The sequence below is a fragment of the Petaurus breviceps genome, unplaced genomic scaffold, assembly GCF_028583685.1.
Source record: "Petaurus breviceps papuanus isolate PSGF00001 unplaced genomic scaffold, PetGlider_PUasm1.0 76, whole genome shotgun sequence".
NCBI classification, from domain to species: domain Eukaryota; kingdom Metazoa; phylum Chordata; class Mammalia; order Diprotodontia; family Petauridae; genus Petaurus; species Petaurus breviceps.
This window is the reverse complement of record NW_027186473.1, coordinates 28,959,747-28,968,117: the sequence shown is the minus strand read 5'-3', so window position 1 is coordinate 28,968,117 and position 8,371 is coordinate 28,959,747.

Genomic DNA, 8,371 nt, shown 5'->3' with positions numbered 1-8,371 from the left:
TTTTCTAGAATCAGACTGTTAAAAGTAATACTCATGCAGAATTTGTTTTAAGTGGGGGGGGGGAATCCCTATTATTTTAAATACAAATAATCAGCCATTCATCTGTAGAGCTAAAAGTTCTAAAAACGTGTCAAATACCCGTTTAATGAAGAGTGTCCTGCATGGCTCCCAAAGCATGTGGCAGCAAAGGTTAAGAACAGCAACACTTTCATGTTTGAAACCTTAGGTCCAAGTGACATTCTTATATTTATACTTTAAAATTCTCTTATCATAGCTAAGGCAATGATACTTGAGGTTTATTGGAAATGGAGTGATAACCCTATCAATTGTCCTTGGTTATGTTTGTTAATTGACCCTTGTGATAGAGCTAGTTTTCAAAATACTCTCTCTGTCCAATTAGCTTTGTTTATTAGAAGAACGTGGTACTCAAGCCAAGGGCACAGAGTTTATTTGGCCCTCCAAGGGCTAGGTAATGGAAATGTAAGCAATAACTCATGTTTTCAGGGTTCGGTAATTTAAAGAGTTCTCACAGAAACTGTCTGAAATTCTTCAACCATGCCTGCCTCCACCTCTTAAGACATATAATAGGTTTACGGCAGTACCCCTTTGCGATCCTGAATACAAAAGAGTACACACTTTGTGGTCACAATGGCAAAGAGGTGGCCAGAGGAAGTAAAAAGGGTCTAGGATGGCATTATTAGTGAAAGTAGTTGGGAAATAAACAAAATGCCTCTGCTGTTGAAAGGGGTAGAGGGAAGCTGCCTGAGCTGGATTTCTGGACTTAAAGATTACTTGTACTGCCTGCACTTATGTGTTTGTGATATTTCTTTCTAATATTATTATGAAAAATTATAAATAATGAAGCTTTTCAAATGACCTCACTTAAAACACAGTATGAATGGCAAGTGGGGTAGACTTTTCTTAAAGTGGTGAGAGTATCTGGAGGCAAGAATCTAACTGGATAAATTCACACTAACCCCCCTAAAGTATAAGAAGAATATAGGATACCATTCATGAGAAGAATAATGAAATATCAAATTACAGGAGTTGCTTCAAGAGCTGCTATTAGGACGTGTCTTATTGATATCCCTTAGAGATAGGTAGTGCACATGGCAGCTGTGGTGAGCTTTCAGTTGATAGCCCTTGGTCTCTGATACTGAATAAATAGCAGGCACTGTCCTCAGCACCCTGGCTATCAAACATGAATTCCATCATTAATTGTCTATACAAAAATTTCCAATGGGTCAACAAGATTCCAGACTCCTCAGACTGGAATTCAAAATTCTTCATAATATGTCCTCATCCTAGGCATCCAACTCACTGCTTCCTTCAACATACCCAAAACACAAGCATTTCACTCTAGGCAAGATGGTCTCCTCACTTTTCCCCATATTTGTTTCCATTTATTTATCACCATATTTATTTCCAATTTCAAATCTTTGTTTATGCTTCTCCTCTGACTTGAAATGTCTTCTAACTCTCCATTTATCCAAATTACTCCAACCTTCAAGGCTGAGCTTAAGTTCATCCTCTTCCATGAAGCCATTCCTTACTTTTGCAGCCCATATTGATCTTCATTTTTTGTCTGAAAAAGGAAATATAGTACTGATCCTATAGCATTGGTCTGTATCACACATTATCAGGCATTGAGTCATACACTCTGTCATATTTTTACTAAACTATTTCATGAACAGCATCTAGTGTTCCCAATGTATTGATGAAACCCTAGAGGAAAATGACCATGACTTCATCCTGACCCATTTTTCCCCTCTTTATCTAGACTCAAATGGTGAGATGGCTTCCTTTTTGTCAAGGCTAACCCCTTACCTTTGACGTTGATCTCAACTTCTTCTGACCTTGCCCCAAACAACTCCCTTTCTTCTATCTTTAATCTCTTCCTTTCTACAACATGCGTAGGTCTCTCACATTAAAAACATAGCAATAAAATATAAAAAAAAAACATTTTTTCCTCACTAATTCTCTGAACTTATCCTCTTTTCTCCTCTATTCCCTAATAAACTAGAAATAGAAGATCACACTTATTTATATCCATGACTTCTTTTACCCTTCTAAAACATTTTTCTAATCCTGAAATATAGCTTCTATCTGTCATTCTACTGAAACTGCTCTGATTGAGTTCATCAATTGGGTGTTAATGATCAACTTTAATGACTTTTTTTTCTGCCTCCATATTTCTGCACCTTTCTATAGAATTTGGAACTGCTGATTACCCATTCCTTTTACTCTTTCCCTGTTTTCTCCTAGTTTTTCTTCCTAGCTTGCTGACTTCTCAGTCTCATTTGCCAGTTCACCTTCTTACTGCTGCTCTCCAAGCATAAGTATCACCCAAGATTCTAGCTATTCTCTTCATTCCATTCTCTATGCCTTGATTATCTCATCTATTCCTATGACTTCAATTACCATCACTATGCAGATGATTCTCAAACCTATATCTCTATCTCAATCTTTCCTGTTAGCTCTATTCCTACTAATTTCTAACTGACTTCTAGATATTCCCACTGGGATAACCTGCCAACATCTCAAACTCAAAATGTTCTAAAGTGAGCACATTTACCCCCAAAGAAACTATGCCTCATTCCAACATCTCTATATTTGCTTATGGTGTCATGATACTTCCAAACATCTGGTAAACTGAGGTGAATCAAGTCCAAAACCTTAGACTTATTTATAAATGACTATTCCCTCTACCTTAACACTCTATGACTGACCAAAATGACTCTACCTCCATCATATGTCTCAAATTAGTTCCCTCTGTTTCATTTTTAAGGCCACCAAACTAGCTCAAACCCTCATTATACCTGAACTATCATAATAGCTTCCTGATTGGTTTCCTCGCTTCTGTTCTCTCTCCTTTCCAACTCATCATCTGCACAGCTGGGAAAGAAAAAGAAAAACTCTTATAATGCATAGGTCTGACCATGTCACCCCCCAAAAAAAAATCCTTGAGTGGCTGTAGCAGCAAGCACCCCGGCGTCCTCAGGGTTTGCTGCCACCACAGGTTCTTGGATCTGCTTTGTTAAAGGAAAGCAACTCAAAATGGGTTAACAAGCTTACTTTAATCAGTCAGACATATATCGTTTACCTTGTTCAGGGGAAAAAAGTCAGCACCCTGAACTTCAAAGTATACAGGCAGAATTATCAAGACAGAAACAGATCAAGTAGACAGCTTTCCAAACTGTCCAGCCATTACATCCATACCAAATCAACATCTGGGTTTTTTCAAAGCCGGGGGGCTCAGGACAACGGCTTCCCAGAATCCGTATCAAATCACAGAACACTTCTCAAAGTGAGCCCCCAAAACAAACCCTCACATCAGGGCTTATATAGCCTTCTCCTGGCTCAGAGAATGTAACAACCTTTTGGACCCACTGGCCAATCAAAAAGTATCTACTGAAAAACAAGCCTCCCACCCCAGGCTCCAGGTGCACTTTAGCCTAGGGGCAGGGAAGATCTTTAAATTTGCATTTCCATTACAGTGGCTCCCTTTTGTCTCTAATATAAGTACAAAGTCTTCAATCTGGCTCTTCAACTTCCTTTACAATCTTTGTCCAACCTACTCAGTCTATTTTGCATTATTATCCTTCACAGAGTTAAATTCCCTGTATATTGAACTATTTGCTGCTCCTCCATTCAATCCAGCTTTTTAATCACCTCCATGAATTTATACAGGCTGCTTTTCAAGCCTAGAATGCCCTCCCTTATCTGTCTCTACCTGCTGAAATCTTTCTCTGTTCAAAGACTAGTTCAAGATTCAGTTCCCCTTTGAATCCTTCCCTGATTTCCCTCCTCTAAACTAAAAATGGTCTTTCCTTATTCAGATTTATAAATACATATGATATGTGCAGATTTATATTTTTATTGTAATTCCAACTTACTTGACAATAATAATAGCTAGCATTTATATAGCACTTTAAGTGCAAAGTACTTTAAAAATATTATCTCATTTAATGCTGTAGCAGCAACCACACTGGCATACCCAGGATGACTACTAGCACAGGTTCTTAGATCTGCTTTACTAGGAAAGATTCAAGGGGTCAACATTTTTTTTAATTACATTCATTAGTTCAAGGGAAAAAATCATTACCCTTCAGAGAAAACCCAAACAAAGAAAATACAAGCAGAGAAATAAAGACCAACAGACAGGGCTTCTAACAGTCTGAGAAATTAGCACAGATCAACAAACAGATTCAACTATCTGACCAAGGCAGCACATACATAGTTACCAGAGAGAGAAGCGCCAACATCTGGGTTTTTCAAAGCCAGGTGTTAACACCTTAATAACTTAACAGCTACCCAGAGTCTCATCTGGCCAAATCACATAAACACTCTTCCAATGAGTGAACCCCAAAGCAAAATGCTAACTTCAGAATATATATAGCCTTTTTAGAATCAGAGCACATGTTCTGACTCAGTGTCTAATTAGAAATTAACAAAAGGTGTGAAAGCCTTCCTATAGGCAAGCCTCCTCTAAGCAAACTTCCCTTAATGGGCTCGATGTGAATGAAGCCTGTTAATGGACAGCAAAGATCTTAAATCCCATTAATATTACAGATGTTCACAATAATCCTGGGAGATGGGTGCTATTATTATTCCCATTTTACAGATAAGAAAACTGAGGCAAACTGAGTTAAGTGACTTGCTCATGGTCATATAGCTAGTAAGTGTCTGAGGTTGGATTTGAGACAGGTCTTACTGACTCCAGGTCCAACGTTCTATCCACCACACCCCTAGCTGCTGATTTGTGTATAATAGTTCTTTTCAAAATCTTCCAAAAGTGATCAGGGTAAAGGATGAATAAAGTACAGGGAATCTAAAAAATGCATCCAGTCAGACATTTCTGAGAATACTTAAGTTTATGTCAGCTGGAGTTTCATGGGCCTCAGGCAGAAAAGAGATGCCATTGTGTTCCATTTTAGGTTTTCCTTTAAAGCAGCTGAAACTGAGTAGGTGCCCAACAGGTATCATCTCTGCAGATGAGCAGGACAGGAAAAAAGCAAGAACTGGGAGCCCTCCAGGAGAACCACAGGAGCTATGAAGAGATAAGGAGCACCTCAAACCTAGGGCATACAGAATTACATGAAGTAAAGACAAGACAGAATGGATCAGACTGGGTATGGGTCATGCTGTGACTCAGAGCCATGGAGAGATCAAGTGATACTAACTCCAGCATTTCCTACCTCACCTCCCCTGCTTCTTTCCTCACAGCAGCTGTCAATGAAATTCCTGCAAGTTTGAGAAATTCCCAAATTTTTCTTCTCTTCTACTGGCTAGGAGGAGGAGTTGGGGAAGAAGAGTTGATTTTATTGCCCCAAATTTTTTGTGGTCTGATTTTTATGGTTCCATTGGTAGTTGGCAATTCCCACAAATGAGATTGAAGGAAAAGGACAGAATACCAACATGAGAAACTGGGGATAAGAGCAGAAATGAGAGAATTTCCTATGTGGAACAGTTTTGAATATATTTCAGTTCATACTTTTAGAATCAGAGATCTACATAGAACCCCAGACTGAATTGTCTGTAGATACAGCACTAACTGGTGAGCAGTTGGAATTTCAGCCATAAGGAAAAACTGTACATGTGGATTATTTGCTCAGAGTCACACAACTAGTATCTTAGACAGAATTTGAACTCAGGTCTTTCTGACTACAGGTCTAGCACTCTGTATTCCTGTGACTCCTAGCTACTTAATATAAAGTACAGAAAAGGAATGAACCAAGGTATGAGTGGGTATAATTTTGGCAGCACCATCACCTGTGTAACTAATACCTAACTTTCACTACATGTCACAGGTCTATGTATTGTAAACCCTCTTATAGTATAAACTCCTTGAGGCCAAGGATTGTAGCATTTTCATCTTTATATCTCCAACATCAAGCACACTGCCTTGTGTCTAGGGTTTAATAACTGTTGATCTAAATTGGCTAACACAGGGGTGGGGAACCTTCAACTTCAAGGCCACATGTGACCCTCTAGGTTTCTCAAGTGAGGCCCTTTAACTGACTCCAAACTTCACAGAATAAATCCCCTTAATAAAAGGATTTGTTCTGCAAAACTTCGACTCAATCAAAAGGCCACATCCAAGAACCCAGAAGGCTACATGGGACCTTGAGGCCACAGTTTTCTCATCCCTGAACTAACACATTTGCTTTGTTTTCCCCTTAACTCCTAGGGCAGGTGAATGAGCAAAGTTAGCTCTCAATAAATACTTGAATGAAATTAATGACAATTTGACCCTACACTGCCTATCAAACTTCATTTCCCACTACTCCCCAATTATTTTACTCTTATCCCAGTGGGCTCTCTCACATCAAACACATTCTCAGATCAAGTTAAATGGTGCAGTGAGTAGCTTGCTAGGCCTAAAGTTAGGAAGAACTAAGTTCATACCTGACTCCCAACATTTACTAACTGTATGACCCTGAGCAAGTCACTTAACTTGTCCACCTCAGTTTCTTCAATTGTAGAATGGGTATAATCATAGCACCTACCTCCTGTAAAATTTGTCATGAGGATCAAATGAAATTATATTTGTAAAGCACTTAGCACAGAGGCACAAAATAAGTGCTTAATAAATATTTACTTCCTTCTTACTTTTCTTTTTTTCCCCTCTTTTTTTTTTTTTGCTTTTTGGACAGCAATTGGGGTTAAGTGACTTGCTCAAGGTCACAAGGCTAGTTTTTGTGTTAAGTGTCTGAGGCCGGATTTCAACTCAGGTACTCCTGACTCCAGGGCTGGTGCTCTATTCACTATGCCACCTAGCCGCCCCCTTCTTCTTACTTTTCAATCAATCACTTTTTCCATCTCATGTTTTCCTCCTTTTTACTTTGCTTATTCAACTCCTATTCATCCTTCCAGGTACAGAATAAGTTCTACACCTTCCCATAAAGATTGCTAAGGAATCCTTCCTTGATTCCTGTATCCTACATTGATGGTATCATACAGAAGTTAGTGTTTAGGCATGTATCAAATATTATTGTACTCTAATTCCTTCATGTTATGCTATGCTAAGCTGTGTTATGTTATGTTAAGTCTACATTCAGCATCCAAAAGCCATAGAAGTTATTTTGAAGAAAAGTATACATGAAGAATACTTCGATTTTGGAATATGGAACAAGGTATGCAATAAGAGGAAAATTATTCAGCAAACAAAAGCCATTACATGATGTAAAATTCATTTCCCAAACCTAAAAACAACAAATATAACACAAGTCAACTTGTGTTGTGTGCATTGGGAAAAAAACCTGAATTTTCAAATAAATTTTGAAATCAATTTGTTTTTGACATTGCAAAGGGATTAACTTTTTGCAGATAAGCAATTATGTCACCATGCTTATAAAAATAAGATATGTCATTGATTAGGTGGGGAAATGTGATACTAACCTTCAGTTTCTAAGAACAAAGAGAATCTCATCCTGGGAAGTTTCCTAACTGGGCCTAGTTACTAGATTCAGATTTCTACTGGAGGATATCCAAAACCCCTATATTCTAGTGCTTTCTGGCTGGCACAGAGCTAGACAGAATAGTTTTTAATGTACAATTGTATTATCTGCCCATTTCCTAATAATAATAGCCAATATTTATATTCTACTTTAAGGTTTACAAAGTACCTTACATTGTCTCATCTGAGCCTTACAATATCCCTGTAAAATAGATACTATAGGTATTATCCCCATTTTTCCAATAAGAAAAGTGGGGTTCAGAGAATTTAAACAACTTTCCAGGGTTCAGATAACTTGTGTCAGAAATTGAAATGGAACCCAAGCCATCCTGACACCACATCAAGTATTCAATCCATTATACCCAACCCATTATGCCCCTATAAGAAATCTCTGAAAATAGATTACTTTGGGTGATGCTTCTTTTATACTTAGATAGATCCATCATCTTATTGGTATGGACCTCTTCTACCAGACTGATGTAACTCCTCCAATCCTTCCCCATCATGTGAAATTGTTGACTATGTCTTTCTGAAAATCCTCCCTAGAGAATTGCTTCTATGTGATAGAAGTTTTCCTTTGTTTTTGTTGTTTTGTTCTGCTTTTTAATGTATCATGAATACCATTACATAATTTAGGCTCTCTGTTATCCTCTTCCCTCACTATCTGATTAACCCACTTCCCCTTTTCCAGTCACAAATTTCTTTGTTGTTCTTTTATGGCATTTCTCACATACAGATCATTGTTATCAATAAATGGCAGCCTATTGAGATCAACCATGCATCTTTCTATTGCTCTTTGGGTCACCTAAAATTCTAGTTCTTCTGAAGTCATAGTGTTCCATGGTTTCTGGCCATATAGTATCACTGGAAGAATAATAGTGTTATACAGATAGACTTTTCGGGCAGTGAAGA